Source organism: Papio anubis, chromosome 14 (genome assembly GCF_008728515.1).
Source record: "Papio anubis isolate 15944 chromosome 14, Panubis1.0, whole genome shotgun sequence".
In the NCBI taxonomy this organism is placed as follows: domain Eukaryota; kingdom Metazoa; phylum Chordata; class Mammalia; order Primates; family Cercopithecidae; genus Papio; species Papio anubis.
Genome location: NC_044989.1, coordinates 67,011,785 through 67,035,060, shown reverse-complemented (window position 1 = coordinate 67,035,060; position 23,276 = coordinate 67,011,785). Strand labels below are relative to the sequence as shown.

General features: G+C 38.1%; 1 protein-coding gene across 4 annotated transcripts in view; it reads right to left on the bottom strand.

Annotated features, from left to right (window-relative positions):
* MEIS1 (Meis homeobox 1) overlaps positions 1–23,276 on the bottom strand; it is a 251,385-nt gene that overhangs the window by 71,659 nt on the left and 156,450 nt on the right. For all 4 annotated transcript variants that reach the window (XR_004178292.1, XR_004178294.1, XR_004178295.1 and 1 more), the window contains exon 13: positions 6,057–6,135. The gene's annotated coding sequence lies outside the window, so the exon portion shown is untranslated. The remainder of the gene's footprint in view (positions 1–6,056; positions 6,136–23,276) is intronic.

Genomic DNA, 23,276 nt, shown 5'->3' with positions numbered 1-23,276 from the left:
CTGAGGCAGGAGAATGGCATAAACCCGGGAGGCAGAACTTGCAGTGAGCCGAGATCTGGCCACTGCACTCTAGCCTGGGTGACACAGCGAGACTCCATCTCACAAAAAAGAAAAGAAAAGAAAAGAATTTTCAACCCAGAATTTCATATCCAGCCTTACTAAGCTTCATAAGTGAAGAAGAAATAAAATCCTTTACAGACAAGTAAATGCTGAGTGATTGTCACCACCAGGCCTGCCTTATGAGAGCTCCTGAAGGAAGCACTAAACATGGAAAGGAAAAACCAGTACCAGCCACTACAAAAACATGCCAAATTGTAAAGACCATTGATGCTAGGAAGAAACTGCATCAACTAATGAGCAAAATAACCAGATAACATCATAATAACAGGATCAAATTCACATATAACAATATTAACCTTAAATGTAAATGGGCTAAATGCCCCACATATTGGCAAATTGGATAGAGTCAAGACCCATCAGTGTGCTGTATTCAGGAGACCCATCTCACGTGCAGAGACACACATAGGCTCAAAATAAAGAAATGAAAGAAGATCTACCAAGCAAATAGAAAACAAAAAAAAGGCAGGGGTTGCAATCCTAGTCTCTGATAAAACAGACTTTAAACCAACAAAGATCAAAAGAGACAAGGAAGGGCATTACCTAACGGTAAAGGGATCAATTCAACAACAAGAGCTAAATATCCTAAATATATATGCACCCAACACAGGAGCATCCAGATTCATAAAGCAAGTCCTTAGAGACCTACAAAGAGACTTAGATCCCCATGCAATAATAATGGGAGACTTTAACACCCCACTGTCAATATTACACAGATCAACGAGACAGAAGGTTAACAAGGATATCCAGGACTTGAACTCAGCTCTGCACCAAGCAGACCTAATAGACATCTACAGAACTCTCCACCCCAAGTGAACAGAATATACATTCTTCTCAGCATCACATCACTCTTATTCCAAAACTGACCACATAGTTGGAAGTAAAGCACTCCTCAGCAAATGTAAAAGAACAAAAATCACAACAAAATGTCTCTCAGACCAAAGTGCAATCAAGTTAGAACTCAGGATTAAGAAACTCACTCAAAACTGCACAACTACATGGAAACTGAACAACCTGCTCCTGAATGACTACTGGGTAAATAATGAAATGAAGGCAGAAATAAAGATGTTCTTTGAAACTAATGAGAACAAAGACACAACGTACATTTAAAGCAGTGTGTACAGGGAAATTTATAGCATTAAATGCCCACAAGAGAAAGCAGGAAAGATCTAAAATCAACACCCTAACATCACAAATAAAAGAACTACAGAAGAAAGAGCAAACAAATTTAAAAGCTAGTAGAAGGCATGAAATAACTAAGATCGGAGCAGAACTGAAGGAGATAGAGACACAAAAAAACCCTTCAAAAAAATCAATCAATCCAGGAGCTGGATTTTTGAAAAGCTCAACAAAATTAATAGACTGCTAGCAAGACTAATAAAGAAGAAAAGAGAGAAGAGTCAAATAGATGCAAAAAAATATGATAAAGGGGATATCACCACTGATCCCACAGAAATACAAACTACCATCAGAGAGTACTATAAACACCTCTATGCAAATAAACTAGAAAATCTAGAAGAAAGGGATAAATTCCTGGATGCATACACCCTCCCAAGACTAAACCAGGAAGAAGTTGAATTTCTGAACAGACCAATAATAGGCTCTGAAATTAAGGCAATAATTAATAGCCTACCAACCAAAAAAAGTCCAGGACCAGATGGATTCACAACCGAATTCTACCAGAAGTACAAAGAGGAGCTGGTACCATTCCTTCTGAAACTATTCCAACCAATAGAGAAAGAGAGAATCCTCCCTAACTCATTTTATGAGGCCAGCATCATCCTGATACTAAAGCCTGGCAGAGACACAACAACAAAAGAGAATTTTAGAGCAACATCCCTGATGAACATCGATGCAAAAATCCTCAATAAAATACTGGCAAACTGGATCCAGCAGTACATCAAAAAGCTTATTCACCACAATCAAGTCAACTTCATCCCTGGGATGCAAGGCTGGTTCAACATACACAAATCAATAATCATAATCCATCACATAAACAGAACCAATGACAAAAACCACGATTATCTCAATAGATGCAGAAAAGACCTTCGAAAACATTCAGCAGCTCTTCATGCTAAAAACTCTCAACAAACTAGGTATTGGTGGAACATATCTCAAAATAATAACAGCTATTTATGACAAACCCACAGCCAATATCATACTGAATGGGCAAAAACTGGAAGCATTCCCTTTGAAAACTGGTAAGACAGGGATGCCCGCTCTCACCACTCCTATTCAACATAGTGTTGGAAGTTCTGGCCAGGGCAATCAGGCAAAAGAAAGAAATACAGGATATTCAATTAGGAAAAGAGGAAGTCAAATTGTCCCTCTTTGCAGATGACATGATTGTATATTTAAAAAACCCCATCGTCTCAGCCCAAAATCTCCTTAAGCTGATAAGCAACTTCAGCAAAGTCTCAGGATACAAAATCAATGTGCAAAAATCACAAACATTCCTATACGCCAATAACAGACAAACAGAGAACCAAATTGTGAGTGAACTGCCATTCACAATTGCTACAAAGAGAATAAAATACCTAGGAATCTAATTTACAAGGGATGTGAAGGACCTCTTCAAGGAGAACCACAAACCACTGCTCAACAAAACAAAAGAGGACACAAATAAATGGAAGAACATTCCATGCTCATGGATAGGAAGAGTCAATATAATGAAAATGGCCATTCTGCCCAAGGTATTTTATAGATTCAGTGCCACACCCATCAAGCTACCAATGAGTTTCTTCACAGAATTGGAAAAAACTACTTTAAAGTTCATATGGAACAAAAAAGAGCCCACATTGCCAAGACAATCCTAAGCAAAAAGAACAAAGCTGGAGGCATCATGCTACCTGACTTCAAATTATACTGTAAGGCTACAGTAACCAAAACAGCATGGTACTTGTACCAAAACAGGCATATAGACCAATGGAACAAAACAGAGGCCTCAGAAATAACACCACACATCTAAAACCATCTGATCTTTGACAAACCTGACAAAAACAAGAAATGGGGAAAGGATTCCCTATTTAGTAAATGGTGCTGTGAAAACTGGCTAACCATATGTAGAAAGCTGAAACTGGATCGATCCCTTCCTTACTCCTTATTCAAAAATTAATTCAAGATGGGTTAAAGACTTAAATGTTAGACCTAAACCATAAAAATCCTAGAAGAAAACCTAGGCAATACCATTCAAGACATAGACACGGGCAAAGACTAAAATACCAAAAGTAATGGCAACAAAAGCCAAAACAGACAAATGGGATCTAATTAAACTAAAGAGCTCTGAACAGCAAAAGAAACTACCATCAGAGTGAACAGGCAACCTACAGAATGGGAGAAAATTTTTGCAAGCTACCCATCTGACAAAGGGCTAATATTCCGAATCTACAAATAACTTAAACAAATTTACAAGAAAAAAACAAGCAACCCCATCAAAAAGTGGGTGAAGGATATAAACAGAGACTTCTCAAAAGAAGACATTTATGCAGTCAACAGACACATGAAAAAATGCTCACCATCACTGGTCATCAGAGAAATGCAAATCAAAACCACAATGAGATACCATCTCACACCAGTTAGAATGGCAGTCACTAAAAAGTCAGGAAACAACAGACGCTGGAGAGGATGTGGAGAAATTGGAACGCTTTTACACTGTTGGTGGGAGGGTAAACTAGTTCAACCATTGTGGAAGACAGTGTGGTGATTCCTCAAGGATCCAGAACTAGAAATACCATTTGACCCAGTGATCCCATTACTGGGTATATACCCAAAGGATTATAAATCATGCTACTATAAAGACACATGCACAGGTATGTTTATTGTGGCACTATTCACAATAGCAAAGACTTGGAACCAACCCAAATGTCCATAAATGACAGACTGGATTAAGAAAATGTGGCGTATATACACCATGGAATACCATGCAGCCATAAAAAAGGATGAGTTCATGTCCTTTGCAGGGACATGGATGCAGCTGGACACCATCATTCTGAGCAAACTATCACAAAGACAGAAAACCAAACACTGCATGTTGTCACTTATAGGTGGGAATTGAACAATGAGAACATAGGGACACAGGGTGGGGGACATCACATCCCAGGGCTTGTCATGGGGTGGAGACCAGGGGGAGGGATAGCATTAGGAGAAATACCTAATGTAAATGATGAGTTGATGGGTGCAGCAAACCAACATGGCACATGTATACATATGTAACAAACCTGCACGTTGTGCATATGTACCCTAGAACTTAAAGTATAATTTTTTAAAAAAAAAAGCAGTTTTCATTCGCTCCTGCTAGAATCCTAAATGTTTCAGCTATTTTGTGACTTCTTTTAGGATAATTTGTTGATTTGAATTGTCCACATCATGAGAGCAGGAAACTTTCAGATCCCTTTCCTGGTCATGGTGTTTCCATTTCCATCAGGTGACTCTCATATTTTCTCACCTGAAGCCCAAGTGTATGCCAAGATCCTTCCCACATCCCTGAACCAATGGGCCTATTCTAATCCCTTTTTGGTGGACAAGGCACCCTTTAAGACTCACAGCTTTACTCGGGATTAGCATTAATAGTTTTTCTTTTGGAATACATATAACATCCTTACGTATGAATTGTAAGGGTACTTTTAAATCACTGCAACATACCGAAGGTTTGTAGACATCAAGGCTGAATGCACTACTACATTAAGACAATACTTTCATTTATTTAAATACATTTTTAAAAGGCTTATCATGTCATTGTACTTCCCAACATAATTAGAAGGAAAAGAGCCAGGACACAGACCTTCCCAAAAAACAGGTTGCACAACAATATAACCTTCTTTTTCTTAAGAGCAAAAGTAACCATCATTCTTCCTCTTGTCTTTAAAAAATAATTTCACACCCCTTGAGGTTCACTGTTCTAAATTTCTTTTGATGAACAAATTCATACATCATAGGCATCAAACTGTTTAAAATTAGACAATAAGCTGGGCATGGTGGTTCACACCTATAATCTCAGCACTTTGGGAGGCTAAGGTGGACAGATCCCTTGAGGTCAGGAGTTTGAGACCAGCTTGGCAAACATGGTGAAACCCCGTCTCTACTAAAAACACAAAAATTAGCTGGGTGTGGTGCTGTGCACCTGTAATGTCAGCTACTCAGGAGGCTAAGGCAGGAGAATTGCTTGAACCTGGTAGGCAAAGGTTGCAGTAAGCCGAGATTGAGATTGTGCCACTGCACTCCGGCCTGGGTAACAGAGCAAAACTTTATCTCAAAAATAAATAAATAAAATATAATTAGACAATAATTCACTGAATTGATGGGAAAATCTTATTTTGCACTTTATAACATTGACATCTACTGACATATACCAGCAAACTTTAATTAAGAAGGATTCTGATCAGTTCATTTAATTTAATTTTAAATATCTAAAAGAGTAATACTATGTAGTTGGGTTTTTCAGTAATTTCATTAACCAGTCTCTATCTTCCAAGGTTTTACAATGTCTGTAACTTTTTGCAATATAATGCTTATATTTCTTTTCAGCAGGATTTAGCCTAGCATCATGAGTAGTGGATAGATAACAACAAAAATTTTTTTAATGTAATCATGGCGTTTCTAACAAGCATAAGTATTCTAAAATGTTTTGCAAGCCAAAAAAGTTATTGGTAAAGTTCTAGGAAAATATATTATGGGAATACCATAATGAACCTTTAGTAAATTAATTTACAAACTCCTCTTTTATCAAAAAGTTCTGATTGCTGTTTGGTATGTCCCTTAAGGCAAGAGCTTGGCCTTAGCCTCTAGTGACAACCAACTTGTTGGTGTTTCAAAGCAAAACCCAATACCTCCTTAAAGGAAATTTGAAATGGCAAGACTGAGAACCAGATTATAGTGGGACTGCAAGAAACATAAAACCTCTTCGAAAATCTTAGCAAAATAAGTTAAATAATACTAGTTACCGGCAGCAAATCCATATCCATGAGGGTCGGCAGTAATCTCGATTCTTGCCTCCTCAGAAGGAAGAATTAGATTGAGGGCCTAAGGCAGAAACAGACACTGAGGTAAGTTTTAGAGCAGTAGTGAACGTTTATTACAAAGTTTTGAAGCAGGAATACGAAGAAGTAACATACACTTGGAAGAGGGCCAGCAGGCGACTTGAGAGAGTCAAGTGCATGGTTTGACATTTTGACTTGGAGTTTTATATACTGGCATACTTCTGGGGTCCTGTGTTACTTCTCTCCTGATTCTTCCCTCGGGGTGGGCTGTCCACATGCACAGTGGCCTGGTAGCCCTTGGGAGGGGAGCACGTGCAGTGTGTTTACTGGAGTTGTACACATGCTCACTTGAGTCGTTTTTCCCTACCAGCCTTGCGTTCCTAGAGGAAGGTCATATACCAGTTAAACGCTGCCATTTTGCCTCTTAATGCGCATGCTTGAGTCCACTCGCCCAACTCCTGAGATTTTATTGGGAAACTGCAGCTCACCAGTTTCAGGTGTTTCTACCAATTGGGAGATGGCCTTTCCCTGGTGCCAGTTGTGACCAATTATTATTTTAGAGCGAGAGTTAACAACCACCCGACCATCACCTGATGGTTGCCTGGCATTCCTGGTATGGTGTTGGGGAGCCCTCTCCTGCCCTGCTCATGCCTGACTAGCTGCTTACTGTAGCAGTATGAAGAAACAGGTTTTCTTCTATTTTACTCTATCATGAGTTCCATTTAATAAAATGTTAATTAACAAAGACCAATCATTGGCCTTTCTGGATTTAAAAAATAAATAATGTCTATTTAAGTGTATGATAAAATGTGCTTAATATAGTACAAAATGTATCACATTTTCCTAGAAATACGTAGATTAGTAGCAAGATAATGGGCAATGAGTAACATTTCCTTCAAGCTATTAAATTCTTTTAATGTTCCATAGTACAGGGAAATGTGAATCTAATTCGAGGTTATACTTTTAAGGACTCTTATCTATATTTCTCCAGTGAGTTGTTATTTCAGAACATTTTGTAACTCTTAGTAGAGACACCTCTCATTTTATAGTCCTGCAAGTTAAAAAAAAAAAAAAAAAGCATTTGGGAGTTTCTGACACTACAAAGTTTAATTTTCCTAGCACAACTGAACTATTAGAAGTTTGACTGCTATCCAATATACTTAATGCCTTTTATGTTTCCTGTTCATTTTGGATGGGAGCAAAAGAAATGAGACTGAGTCATCTTTTAAGTCAGCCCCTTAAGAATAGAGGATTTAAGACAAGAGATTGCACAGGTGTGAGTTGCCTGACCCAGTGATCATATTATAGTAGGTGAAGGATGGCTTTAACTCTAATCACAAAAACACAGGAGATAGCCCTGAGTCCAAAGCCAACTTGAAAAGATGGGCAATCTGAAACATGGGGAATCTTATTAAACCAATCAATCAATCAAGAAATATTTATAAAATGCCTAAAATGTGTTTAGTGTTATTTTACCTATTAAAAATCAAACATTGAAGACAAGGAAAAAATAAATGCTTGAAGAGACAGAATATTATATTCTATATTAGATAACAATTTAAAGATAAAATCAGCCTCAAAAGAGGGAACCAAGGAGCAAAGAGAATACCAGTAAAATCAGAAGTGAAAAATAGAAAAACAATTGACAAAGAGAATTAAATGTAAATGTAGATCAAATAGCATTAATGAATACTTTTATAAAAAGCAATTGATTGGCTGGGCGTGGTGGCTCACACCTGTAATCCTAACAACTTGGGAGGCTGAAGTGGGAGGATCTCTTGAGCCTGGGAGTTCAAGAGCAGCCTGGGCAACATAGTGAGATGGAAGGAAGGAGGGAAGGAAGGCAGGCAGGCAGGCAGGCAGGCAGGCAGGCAGGAAGGAAGTTGAATAAAAGGGTCATGCCTGTCCCAGAAGAGAAGGAAAGAATTGAAGTAACAAAACTGAGTCTAAGATAAAATAATGTCAGAACTAAGAAAGACCTCAGGGACCCAACCCCGGTTCCTCCAACTTGGAAGGCAAGGGCCAAACGAGAGTTGGTGTCCTGCCTTAAGATCACACCAAGAAACAGACCTCAGACTAGAACCCAAATCTCTGACTCCCATGCTGCCACTTGCAACACAAGTTCAGCTCAGGGTCTTAATGCAAAGAGAGAAATAATTAAAGCAGTGGCCATAAAGAGGGGAAAAAAAAAAAAAAAAAAAAGCTTGAGAAAAGAAAGAGAGGGCTTGAATGGAGGACACGGTAACAAGACATCGTTAGTAAGGCCTGAATTCTAGGAGGTCCAGCCAAGCAGAAGTGGATGTGTATTTTATTTCGACATGCCAAATAATTATTTGAGTTTTAAAATGCCCTTTGCTTTTTTTCATAACACTTACCTTTTTCGTGTTCATAAGCACTAAAATAGAATTTCAGAAACTTTATAGCACACTCGACCTTTTTCAAATCTCCCAGACAAACTCCAAACTCACCAGCCTTCCCCATCTCAGGAGTGTGAAATCTTATTTTCCAGTTCTCTGCTCAAATTTAACAAGCCACCTCCTGCTTAACCTTCTTCTGTGAAACCTGAAAGCACCAGACAATTGTATGCCCAACCCTTGCTCCTCCGAGCTCCCCCACTCTCCCCTTCAGGAGTCCATAGAACTGCAATTTCAAATCTCTAATAGCCCTCTGCTACCCCAAGTGTAATATAAACCTTAACTTCATATCTTTGCACCTTAAATATAAAAGAACCACCCCCCTCCACTTTAAAAAACAAAAACAAAAAAAACGTCTTTTTAACCATCCCCTCACCCTCTGGCTTTAAAAGAGCAACATTTAGAGAGCATTCAATTATCTCCAAAGTGTCAAAGACTGATTAAATAAATCTATGCCAAGACTGGGGTTTTGTTGATGATATTGTTGTTTCTACTGCTTTCTGCTGAAGACATACTCAGTGAAAACACTATGGCTCTCAATTAGGCAGCTGGGTGACTTATAAATATATATTTATGTTTGAAGCCTAAGTGGCCATTGGCTTCCCTACTGTTTTACTTAGCTAACAAAACAACTCTATCAAAGTAAGTATTATTCCAAAACCCAACTTCCTGTGCAGAATGCTCCCATATGCCCCATCAGTCTAGCTCTCTGATGAACTACATCGTTTCTTATAAACTGTCCATGGCCCATAAATTTCCAAGCATAAAGGCTATTACTGTGCTGTGCAAATCTGCTGAGAATTTGGGCCTTTCGAACTCCATTTTACCTGGTTGAAAATGACACTGGGGGAGAAAGTCCATCTGCAAACTTCCTCTCTTCTCCCTCCTTCTCAGGGTCACTTCCTATTTTGATCAATGAGAATTATTTAATGTGTACAGGACTGGAACAAAGGTTGCTTTTGACTAATTTTGAGCAACTTCTGTATGAAATTGGCTTTTTTTCTTCTTGCAAGTGCTACATAGCAGAGTAAAGAGAGATTTGCGCAATTTTCTAATTAATCTGGACAATGTCATTTAGGAAACTAAGAAGGAAAAAATAATCAATTTTTCTTGTCCTGGCTAAATAATTCTGTACAATAGTGGAAGAGGCATCACAAGAGAATACTTTAGAATCCCAGGGAATGGCTAAATCTAGTTTATATCAGTACAAATTATGCTATTCGAGACTGTATCCTAATCGGAAAACATAAGACTGCTACCAGATCTCTAGCCTAAAAATGAACAACATTACTGGGCATCATCATAATCACCACTGGCATCATCTGCCCTTATGTCTGTGCTTTGCAGTGTACAATAGGTTCCCAGACACAATCTCATTCAATTTTTATGAATAGGTACAAAGTGTTTAGAAGAAGAAAAGGGGCATGGCGTGCCCTTGTCCCTGAGACTTCTTGACAGCTCATCACCAACTTCATTCAGTTTAATTTAACGATTAAAACAATAATGATGATACTGATAGCAGGTAGGCTATGCAGTGTGACCTGGAGGCCAGGCTATCACCAAGTATTCGCTACAAAGGAAATTAACACATAAGTTGATGTTTTCCAAAGTTACACCACTTAAATGTATCAACATCAAGTCTGATGGCTTCGAGAGCAAATGAATTTATCTCAGAATTTTTAAGACAAATGAGGATGGCTCCCCAAGTAAAGGATGAAACAGAAGAAAAGAAGGAAGACAGGAAGGGAGGGAAGATTCTGTTTATATCAAACATGATGTTTCAAGGAGGCGGGTTCCTTTTGCTAAAGAAGTGGTCTCACCTTGCCAGTCAACCTAGAATCTGACAACCTAGAATCTGTCTTTTCACCTTCACACTTCCATTCACATCTCATTAAGAAAACAGTGAGATGCTCTTGCTATTGTTAGTCTCTTTGACAGAGAATTGCAGTGTTTTGTTGAAGAATTCTCTCTGGCAATACAAGGAAATTGTGGCAGTTTGCATGATGTAGATATTTAGTGCAAAAGGGGCTAGTAATTTCTAGGGAGAAAAGAGAGGTTTTGCTTCCCTAATCACATTAAAAGCATTAAAAATTCTATTTTCAGGCACTTATAATCCTAATATGAAAATGTTCATCAAATAAACTAACTATAATATATCTAATCTAGAAGATTTGGGGTAGAGATGAACACAAAATGAAATCACATCTCAGCAACCCAGTGTCTGTATCTAAATATTCCTTTCAGTGAAGTCTTCCTTTCTAAATTACTGTTGCGTTTATAATATCATGACAGTTTTCATCTCTCATTTCTTGAAAATCATTGTTTATTTTACTATAATATATATTCCACAACAATTAGGATTTAGCAATGCCATCCTTTTCCCATATGTAATTCTCTATGCTATTTATATATGACTCTTACTAAAATTATCTTTCCAGCAAAATATTCAAAATTAATAACATGGTTCATTATACATTACATACTGTTGAATGATTTGTAAAATCCTGACGTGAAAAATCCAAAGTGATTAAAATATGATATAAAATTAGCACAAAAAGTTGTTTTTCATTGTTTACTCTGAAATTCATTTGTTTAAAGTGCTTATGTGTTGTGCAAGATAAAGTTACTCTCTCATGCAAGTTTTCTTTTAAAAAGATCATAAAATCTCACTGTGAATATTTAACTGAAGAGTAGTAACATAGTGTCAGATACTTACACAGCATAATGGTATAACACTCTGCATTTTGACATCTGTCCAGACAGATGTTTAAAACTTTTTCAAATTTGTCAGAATTTTTTTTAAGTTTTAGAAAAAAAGATCTGGGAATCATCTTTTGTACCAAAGCTACTTTTGACAATTTCACTGTCAACAATTTAATTAATTCAAACAGAGACAAGAAGTCCAGTGACTTACATAGGCATTCCAAGAAGAATTCAATCAAACATATATACACACATACACACACACACACACACATATATACACACACACACACACATATATATACACACACACACACACATATATATATCTCCATAAGCAACTTTTATTTTACTGAATCATCATCATGGATCATCTTGTCTATTTACTTGGCTTATATGTATACAAAAAAACATTGTTCCTTATTTTGATTTTTTTAAAAATCTGCATCAGCATAGCAAGGAATTTTATTTTGAGAAGGAATCATTAACCAGTATAGTAGCAACAGCCATATTTTGTTAGAATATGTTCAAAGAATAACCCTGAGTTCTCCTTTTCATATGCTATAATGTTGCTGCTAAATATGAATGTGATATATTTCTTTTTAATTAAAAGTAGTTGCGTTGTGGTGTGATTTTTAATAACTTCAGTGTCTTCGGATTTCTGCATTTTAGATTCATGTTGAAACTTGTACACCACCACATGCTGATTGCAAAATTCATTAGCGCATAAATCATGTTTTACTGATAGTCCTTTAAACAAAGTTGGTTTCATTGTGAAATGCTCACTGGTTGGCTTATTTATTATAAAGATTTGTCAGGCAGAGCAGTTAAGTTAATCAGTAACCAATAAAAGATTTAAATCTATAGATATGTCAGCCGATTTATTACTGAAAAATGTTTGGGCCTTCTTAATAAACACTCATGAAAACATGTTGTAATGGTTACTTCAGAAACCTTATTTCCATACTGCATACAAAGTTTAAAGGAGATTCTCTAGTTTAGTGGAAAATAGAGACGAACATACATTATTTTCTTGAGTTTTATTATCTGACTATATGTCCATAGAAGATACTTAACTTGATTTGCTTTGGAATCAATATGCAGTTTGCTATTTCTGTTTTGCTACAAGGCTTAGTGTACTATCACTGAAAATAAAAGAAGTCTTTTCACATAGTCCATGTCTCTTGTAGGTAATAATATCTAATATCAATAATTTTCAACAAGGTTAAGGAAACTCACCCTTGGAAGGTTTTGATCTTATAATCTTCTTATTGATAAATCTTTACAGAAGAAAAACATGATACCAAACATAACTAGAAACAAATTCAAAGTAATGAACAAAAGCTTCTTTTTCTCCACTGGACCATTTTAGAAAACTAGTAAAAAGTATAAAACACCATTACTTTACAAGTGGAATTTAAGTACAAGTTGTGAGATTTTGAAAAGTCTCCAGGGCCTTAGTTTCCTCATCTTTAAAATGGTGCTGGGGGAGGGATTTAAAGAATTGAAATAGATAGATCTAAATTTCCTGAAAACACTGAAATTGTATGATCCTATGAGTCTATTAACAATCTTCATTTAACTCATAGGACAATACATTTATGACCACAAAGATAATGCAATGTCTTGCAAATGGTGTCTTTTCAACCACTGGTAGTGGTTACTGAGTAGTTACAACCCATGTTCCCACAAAGTTAAGGAAAGCTTTACAACTTTGTCTAGAAAACTCAGTAAATCTAGCCTATGATGAGATGGACAATTAAGATTTTAAAAGAGAATAAATATTCTCAACCATTTTTGGCTAAATTATTCGGCTAATTGCTCAAATGTGCATTTTCTTTTGCCAAGGTCTCTAAATATGTATTTTGCCCGTATTTGTCTTTGTAAGGCTTTGGTGATAAAGTTTGGGATTTCTTCCATTTTTTTTCTTCTTTTCTTCTTTATTGTTCTATTCATTTTAACTCTCTCAGTCAGCAAAGGACACGTGTAATATATTTTCACCATAACAGTATCTTTTGCTGAGACAAAAATGACCATAAATATAATAAGCAGGAGAGCGTGTATTTAGCTATCCTTAAATGAATCACGTTTAAGTGGAAAACTCATTTTCACCAACCCACTTCCCCAAGTATGAAACCATGTCTTTGTTAGGCACCTTCTACTTGTGCCCAAAGTTCAGTATATCAGGAGGACAGCATTGTTTAGTGTCAGTTTTTTGTTTGATGTTAAGATAGCATGGGGATGGGGGCGGGGGGTGGACCCCACCTGGAATAAATTTTGAGTTTTGTTTGATGCAATAACTTTCATCACAAATGCATCAAACCCATTCCAAATCTGTTTGCAGCATGACCTTGAATGCTGTGCAGTCTCTGATGGACTTGATAGGAATAGCTTTAGAGCAGCAAGACTTTAATTTTCTTCCAAATGCATCTTTCTTTGAATTAAATGGAGGAAACACTTGTGAGTTTGCTGTCAATATATTTTAAGTGCTAAAAGTGCTGTAGCCTGAAAAGATGTTAAAGGACACAAAGGTCCAAAATATTCAACTGTGTATATGTCCATGATAGCTTAATATTTTGTAAGTTAAGTGTATTCAACTAAAGGTTGAACCAGTAACCTCAGAGCTTTACAAGCTTTCCCAATATATCAAAATATGCCAATAGGAAGCTAGGCATCTATTTGGAAGCTGTAATTAGAATCACTTGGTTATATATAAGAGAAGAAAGCAAGCTAACAGTGGCAAACAGAAAGAAAGAGAGAGGGAGGAAGGAAGGGGAGAGAGGAAGGAAAAGAGCAAGGAGAGGGTGGAAGGAAAGGAAGAAGAGAGGAAGGAAGGAATGGAGGGAAGGAAGGGAGAGGAGAGAGGAACGAAGGGAGGGAGGAAGGAAGGAAAGAAGAAATTAAGTTTCCTTCTTGTGTAAAACTAGAGGTAGGCAGCCCAGGATTGGTAAAGCAACTTTAATATGTCATCAGTAACCTTAGGCTTCTCTCTTTCTGCTCTGCCAGCTTACCAGGTGGTTTCTATCCTCAAAGCCACGTGATGGTTTAGGATAGTTGCTAAAACTTAGCTATAATATTCCAATTGCTACCTAACAAGTAGGAATAAAAAGAAGGGCAAAGGAGAAACAACAGACACTGGGGTCTACCTGAGAGTGGAGTTTGGGAGGAGGGAGAGGAGGAGAAAATATAACTATTGGGTACTGGGCTTAAGAACCAAGTGATGAAATAATCTGTACAGCAAACCCCATGACATGAGTTTACCTGCATAATAAACCTTCACATGTATCCCCAAACCTAAAATAAAGGTTCAAAAAAATGAAGGGCAAAGGGGTTTCCCCTAGCGGAGTCCACTCCTTCTAAACAGCTTTCCCAGAACCCCACAGAGCACCTCTGTTTCTATCTGTTTGGCCAGAGTTTGGACACGTCCACACTTAGCTGCAAGAGAGGCTGGGAATTATCTCTAATTCTGAATGGCAAGGGGCCTGACTAAACCTCAGGTTCCCTTCTTAAGAAGGAAGGGAAAGTCAATGTTGGGGTACACAACAAGCAGCCTCTGCACAGAAATGCTTAAATGACTGGGGTGTGAAATATTTTTCAAGGCATATTCTAAGAACAAGGGGGAACTATATCTCATAGGGCTCCTATAACTTTAAAGTGAGAATCCCATAAAGCACATAATGCCTGATGTACCCATGCTCAAGAAATAGTAGCATTACTTTTAATGGCAAAAACCACAATTACTTTTGCACCTACCTAATATTAGGACTAATCATGTGTATTTTTATCCCTTATTTTTTATTTTAATTTTAATTTTTAGTTCTGGGGTACATGTGCAGGATGTGCATGTTTGTTACGTAGGTAAACGTGTAGGATAATCACGTATATTTTTAACCTCTAATTTAAAATAAGGTAAGCAATCAAAGGCTCAGAGACACAGAGAGTGGTATTCCACCATTGTTTACCTGGTAAGTTTATCTCTGACTCTTTCCCTGTCTTTTCTCCTGCACTCTTAATTATTTCTGCTTCTAGTTCAGGTTTTCAAGTCTCCCTTGCCATACCTTAGGACTCTCAACTGCACCCACTCAGTAGTATTGTGTAAACCCATGAGTTACTACTTCAAATGTAGATAAAGTGTATGGTTTAAAAGAATCATAGTTATGAGAGGCAGGAGAGCAAGATGATTAAGAGCTTGGACTCTGGCCTCAAATGTAAAACCCCAGCACCAACATTTGGTCAAGGGTCCTTAACATGTCTAAATCTTGGTTTTTCTCATCTGCAAATTGAAGATAATAATTCCTCTCTCACAAATCATGCATGTAAAGCACTCAAATCAGATTCTGGCACGTTGTAAGCAATTAATAAATGATGGTGATTGTTATGCTATTAGAAGAAAGGGTGGGAAAGATGAGAAATCACCTTCATGGAGAGCCTCCTCTGTGCCTCTGTGTTGGCATTACACTTTGTGTAAAACTTTTATGTAGCTTTTATTCCTTGCACTAATCCTGTACATTGTTAAGCCTTTGCTATGGCTTAATGTTTGTGTCTCCTCTAAAATTCATCTTAAATTTTGTTTTCTTTTTATTATTATTCTTATTATTATTATTATTTGAGACAAAGTCTCGCTCTTGTCACCCAGGCTGGAGTGCAATGGCACATTCTAGGCTCACTGCAACCTCTGCCCCCGCCCCGGGTTCAAGTGATTCTCCTGCCTCAGCCTCCCGAGTAGTGGGGATTACAGGTGCCTGCCAACACATCTGGCTAATTTTTGTAGTTTTAGTAGAGACAGGGTTTCACCATGTTGGCCAGGCTGGTTTCAAACTCCTGACCTCAGGCCATCCACCCGCCTTGGCCTCCCAAAGTGCTGAGATTACAGGCAGACATGAGCCACCACGCCCACCCTCATCTTAAAATTTAATCCCCCAGTGCAAGAGCATTAAAATGTGAGGTCCTGGAAGTGATTAAGCCATGAGAAGAGAGCCCTTATGAATGAAATTAATGACCTTTTAAAAGGACTGGGGGAACTAGGTAGGCCCTTTTTTGTCCTTCTGCTCTTCTGCCATGAGAGGACACAGAGACTGCCCCTTCTTCCATGTGAGGATGCAGCAACATGGTACCATCTTGGAAGCAGACAGCAGTTATCACAGACACAGACTCTACCGGTGCCTTGATCTTGGACTTCCCAGCCTCCAGAATGGTGTGGAATAAATTCCTATTCTTATTAATTGCCCAGTCTTGGGTATTTTTGTTATAGTGGCACAGACTGAGACACTCTCTTCATAGACAGAAAACAGACACTTAGAATGATAAAAGAACTTGCCAAAGATGGAGAACTAATCAATGTCAGTAGTGCTATTTGGTCCCAGGTCTGTGTTTCTGAAGGTCATGCTCTTCCCACTCATTCATCAGGGGTAAGCTGGCATACCAATTTCTAATTCAACCTATTGATATACCAAAGAGGCTGAGCAAAACATAAGACATGGGCCACCCTGATTACTTTCAGGACTGACTTGACCTCGAAAGAATGTTTTTAGCCTTTGACATGAACAATAATTCTTCTTTTGAATATGGGTTTATCATCCTATTTTTAACATTAAAATGGCTCAATCACAATGGAATTTTAGGAAACCTACTGCTAGTGTAGATTTTTTTTTCATGTTTAATTTAAATCTTATTTTATTGTTCCCCAAAACTTTATATGACTGCTATTCACATACTACACACGGATCTGAAACAGTTAAGTAAAATGAACATCATTTTTTAATGATACCTCTCATGTAAGAAATGTGTATTTATAGATCTTCTGGTAATTCTCTGCATTAATTCCTTGACCTCAAACTGACCAGAGAAGGTCAACAATTCCTGCAATGTCACTGAGTGCTACATTTTCATCTCTAACTTAGCTGAAAAGTATATAAAAGCACAAGCAGTCAGAAAGCACCCAAATAGCTATACAGCTGAGATGACCCCAAAATGCAAGTTAATCCCTCCAAGGTCATTTGTAATTTATGTTCAATTAACTGGCTCAAAAAGCCTGTTTCAGACAGAAGCCAGAAATTAGGAAGCCTGTTGCTTGACTTTTTAGTGGGGAACACTTTTCGTGATAGCGGCCATGAGGGGCCAAAAGAGACTATCAACTGGGCTTTCCCCTACATGAGAACAGTTCAATCTTTTCCTGCTACTCCACTAACCACACCGACTCACTCCAGGGATGTACTTTAAAAAAAAAAAATAACAGAAGGATTTGGATAGAAAGTCTATTGTTACTGGAAACTGAGCCTGTGAATAGGAGAGCTGAGCTCAGTCTCCATTTCAACATGGAAGGTACGAAGTTAAGCCTCTTTTAGGACATCAAAAAGACACAGGAGGTAACTTGGAGTGGTTTCTATTGACCAAATCTAAAAATAAATAAAAAACATCAAAAATAAATAATGTAGTAATAAATCAAACCCATTAAATAAAAGAATCCATTAGCCCATTTTAATAGAAAAAAGTGCATGAATAAATAAAGTTGGAGAAAGGCAAAATGCTTCCTTACAGTAGAATGCCAACTGATAAACATATTAAAATAATAGAGAATCATCAATGGGTGTTAACACGAATGGACCAACATTTGATGCAGAACAGAATATTTCTATAATAATCTCAAAATAACTCTTATTTGGCAGACAGTAACTTGTGATCAAAATGATTAAAGTGAATGTCACCATTACTGAGACAAACGGACAGTATGTGCCAGCTGATACTGTGTACTGAAGGCACAACATCCCTTCTGTGGTGCTCCTGCCAACAAAGCATAACCTAAATCCAATCATAAGGAAACATCAAACAAACCCCAACTAAGGGACATTCCACAGAATAACTGGTCTGTACTCTTCAAAAATGTCAAGGTCAAGAAAAACCAAGAAAGGCTGAGGAACTACTTGTTCCAGATTAAAGGAAACTAAAGAGACGTGACGAGAAGTAATGTACAATCCTGGAGTAGACTCTGGATTAGGGAAAAAATGATATAAAGGATATTATTGTGACAACTGATAACATTTAAGTATGGGCTGGGGATTAGAAAATAGTATTGTATTGATATTAAGTTTCCTGATTTTCGTAGTTATCTTGTGGTTATGTAACAACATGTCTTTGTTCATAAAACATAGAAACTGATTTAGTAGTAAAAGAGTATAATGTTAGGCTGGGTGCAGTGGCTCAAGCTTGTAATCCCAGCACTTTGGGATGCCAAGGTGGGCAGATCACAAGGTCAGTAGTTCAAGATCAGCCTGGCCAACATGGTGAAACCCCATCTCTACTAAAAAAACAAAAAAAAAAAAAAATTAGCTGGGCGTGTTGGTGCACACCTGTAATCCCAGCTACTTAGGTGGCAGAAGAATCACTTGAACCTGGGAGGCAGAGGTTGCAGTGAGCCAAGATCACACCACAGCACTCCAGCCTGGGCGATAGAGTGAGACTCCGTCTCAAAAAAAAAAAAAAAAAAAAAAGATAAAGATAAAGATAAAGAAAAAGAAAAAGAATATATTGTCGCCAACTTACTTTCAAATGATTCAGATAAAAAAGTATATAAATTATATGAAAAAGAGAGTGATAAAGGAAAATTAAGACGTATACAATTAGTGATATCTGAGTAAAGAATTAAAGGATTCTAGGAGTTTCTTGTACTATTCTTACAATTTCTCTATAAGTTTAAAATTATATCAAAGTGAAAAAGTTATTTTCTTAAATTAAAACAAAACAAAATCACTACTAGTTAAATATGCATTCTGAAATATTTAAAAGTGAGATAAACTGATATCTAGTGTTTGATTGATTTAAAATATTAGAGCAAGTGGAGGAAGAAAGCGTGAGAGAGAGTGTGTGTGACAGAGAGACAGAGAGAAGGGAGGGAATAGATGAAACAAAAGTACCAAAGTGTCAGGCTGGGCACAGTGCCTCACACATGTAATCCTAGCACTTTGGGAGCCCGAGGCAGGTGCATCACTTGAGGTCGGGAGTTCGAGACCACCCTGGCCAACATGGTGAAATCCCATCTCTACTAAAAACACAAAACTTAGCCCAGGGTGGTGGTACACACCTGTAATCCCAGCAACTCAGGAGAATGAGGCAGGAGGAGAATTGCTTGAACCTGGGAGGCAGAGTTTTCAGTGAGCCAAGATTGCACTGCTGCCCTACAGCCTGAGTGACAGTGAGTCTCCATCTCAAAAATAAAAAAATAAAAAAGGACCAAAATGCAAATGCAAAATGTTGATCATTGTAATTCTTGAAGTAGTAGAAGTCTGTTATACCAGTCTCTTGACTTTTGTGTACATTTGAAAACTTTCCATAATAGAGAGGTTTTTTAAAAGTTAAACTCCTCTAAATCTATGCCAATCCTCCAATCCCAGCAATGACAACTCCCCCTAACCCACACTTCCACACACATACACACACTCTAGTTTGCTCCCACACCTGAGATTCATGGCAAAGACTCTAGATGGTTTGGATTATTGCCCAAATTATAATTTGGGTTCAAAAGCAGCATTTCATGGGAATTATTTCATATTTAATGAACATTTATCTATGTCTCAACACAGGAAATGAGAGCAACATGCTTAATGCGCTTTGTTAATACATAGTGAGGCTGGGTGTGGTGGCTCACACGTGTAATCCCAGCACTTTGGGAGGCCAAGGTGGGCGGATCACCTGAGGTCAGGAGTTCAAGACCAGCCTGGCCAACATGGTGAAACCCTGTCTCTACTGAAAACACACACAAAAAAAATTAGCTGGTGTGGTGGCTCACTCCTATAATCCCAGCTACTTGGGAAGCTGAGACAAGGAGAATCGCTTGAACCCAGGATTCGGAGGTTGCAGTAGGCTGCGACTGTGTATTGCACTCCAGCCTGCATGACATGGGCAAGAGACTCTGTCTCAAAAAAAAAAAAAAAAAAGTGATACGGCTTATGTTCATTAATCTATTCAAATAAATGTTGTACGGCAGCAGTCCCCAACCTTTTTGGCAGCAGGAACCAGTTTCATAAAAGACAATTTTCCCATGGACCTGCATGATCGGGGTGGGGGGATAATTTTCGAATAATTCAAGTACATTACATTTATTGTGTGCTTTATTTCTATTAGTATTATTACATTGTAATATATAATGAAATAATTATACAACTCACCATAATGTAGAATTAGTGGGAGCCCTGTGCTTGCTTTCCTGCAACTAGATGGTCCTATCTGGGGATGATGGGAGACAGTGACAGATCATCAGGCATTAGATTCTCATAAGGAGCACACAGCCTAGATCCCTCACATGCACAGTTCACAATAAGGTTCATGCTCCTGTGAGAATATAATGCCACAGCTGATCTGACAGGAGGCAGAGCTTAGGCAGTAATGCAAGCAATGGGGAGGGACTGTAAATACAGATGAAGCTTTACTGGTTCAATCACTCACCCATGGCTCACCTCCTGCTGGGTGGCCTGGTCCCTAACAGCCACAGACCAGTAAGGGCTCACGGCTCAGGGGTTGGAGACCGATGTTCTACAGCATGGATAGACTCAGAGGCTGTAGGGGAAAGAGCCTTTCTCACAACACTTTGAGATGACACATTCCTGCATGCAACTTGACATTAGGTTATAAAAGTTTTTCATCTGAGGTAATATTTACATCTTCAACTGAGTTTTAAAAAGGTAATATTGGGGACATTTGTAGAAAAACAGCATTGTCTAATGTAAGACTGAAAACAAAAGTTGATGTTGACAAAGCTCCAGTAGATACTCCCTGAAATATGGTGGAACCAGGGGTCTTTCTGGGAAACCTGATCAACAAGAGATTGTGTTTGCTATGATTTTCATCACTTAAGGGATCCCAAGTTGCTACTTCAATTAGAATTGGAGAAAGCCATTTCAAAGGATTACTAAATTAAACCATTTAATGGCAACTACAATAACAATATAATATTTAAATTTGGATAGCATGTTTTAAAAAGCAACACATACATGTCAGTCATTTAATATTCTTCTCATAACACCTTTAAAGTAGGGTTCAAAGATAGAGTCATTCCCATTTTACAGGCTAACAAACTGATGTTTGCTATGATTGACTTTACCAAAACCACACAATAAGTAAATGGGAACACTAGGATTTTTTTTTTTTTTTTTTTTTTTTTTTTTTGAGATGGAATCTTGCTCTGTCACCCAGGCTGGAGTGTAGTGGTGCGATCTCGGCTCACTGCAAGCTCCACCTCCTGGGTTCATGCCATTCTCCTGCCTCAGCCTCCCCAACAGCTGAGAGTACAGGTGCCCACCACCACGGCTGGCTAAATTTTTTCTTATTTTTAGTAGAGACAGAGTTTCACCGTGTTAGTCAAATTGGTCTCGATCTCCTGACCTTGTGATCCACCCACCTCGGCCTCCCAAAGTGCTGGGATTACAGACTTGAGCCACCGCACCCAGTCCGGGAACACTAGGATTAGTTTATAAAATTTCCCAATTTCCAGTCCTCTGTATTATTTCCAAGAACAATGACCAGGAAAATTCACCAAAGGAAAACATTTAATGAACATCCCTCTGCTTATAGCAGGTTCGGTACATTACCTGTTATTGTTACTAAAGCAGATCTTACAGGTCAGTATAGATTATTCTAAGCCAACAGCTACAAATAGGCTCACCTTTCTTATTCTCCTTCACCTCATCCTGCATGTCTATCAACATGAACTCTATTGCTCTTCTGCAATACTTTTAGTAGAATCTGCTCTCAATACAGAAACACACAACTTAATGCCATGGAGATTCCCCTGTCAACATCACCATGCTGACATTTCTAAATGTTCTAAAGTATTTTAGAAATGCATTTTTAATTAAAAGTGCCCAACCTTAGAATCAACTTGAGATAGATACCTTAAATACCGTAGAGAATTAACCAGGTAGGGTGACTGGCCCAAATTTCATAGTCATAAAGGGGGTAAAATTATTGACTATAGCTTTATGCTCACATACAGGCTTAATTCCTACTAAACACAATGAAAACACTGCCTACAGATGCCATAACTTAACTTTGTTAAAAATGCAGTATTGTCACTGGGTGTGGTGGCTCATGCCTGTAATCCTAGCACTTTGGGAGGCTGAGGCAGGCGGATCACAAGGTCAAGAGATTGAGACCATCCTGGCCAACATGGTGAAACCCTGTCTCTCCTAAAAATACAAAAATTAGCTGGTTGTGGTGGCACACACCTGTAGTCCCAGCTGCTTGAGAGGCTGAGGCAGGAGAATTGCTTGAACCCAGGAGGCAGAGGTTGCAGTGAGCCGAGATTGTGCCACTGCACTCCAGCCTGGCAACAGAGCAAGATTCCATCTCAAAAAAAAAAAAAAAAAAAAAAGTATTGTCATTTAAAAAATTGTGTTTTTTTAAAATGACTTTAATAGTGTTCATGCTGATAGACATGCAGGATGAGGTGAAGGAGAGTAAGAAAGGTTCAAGAGCTGAAAAGAATAATGAAGGCACCTCTCACAGTAAGTGCTACAAAAGTGTTTGGTAAATATTTGATAAATAAAGTTGAGGTAAAAACAGAGTTTCTCAAACTCTAAACCTCCCTGTATTGCTTCACTAGGGCTTCCATAGCAAAATACCACAGACCTGGTGACTTAACAAAAATTTATGTTCTTGCATTCTGGAGGCTTGAAGTCTGAAATCAAGGTGATATGGTTTGGCCATGTCCCCACCCAAATCTCATCTTGAATTGTAGCTCCCATAATTCCCATGTGTTGTGGGAGGGACCTGGTGGGAGATAATTGAATCATAGGGGTGGTTTCCCCCATACTGTCCTCATGGTAGTGAGTAAGTCTCATGAGATCTGATGATTTTATAAGGGGTTTCCCCTTTTGCTTGGCTCTCATTTATCTCTTGTCTGCCACCATGTAAGATGTGCCCTTCACCTTCCACCATAATTGTAAGGCCTCCCCAGCCACGTGGAACTCTGAGTCCATTAAACCTCATTTTCTTTATAAATTACCCAGTCTTGGGTATGTCTTTATCAACAACATGAAAATGAACTAATATGCAAGGTATGAGTGGGTTTGCTTTC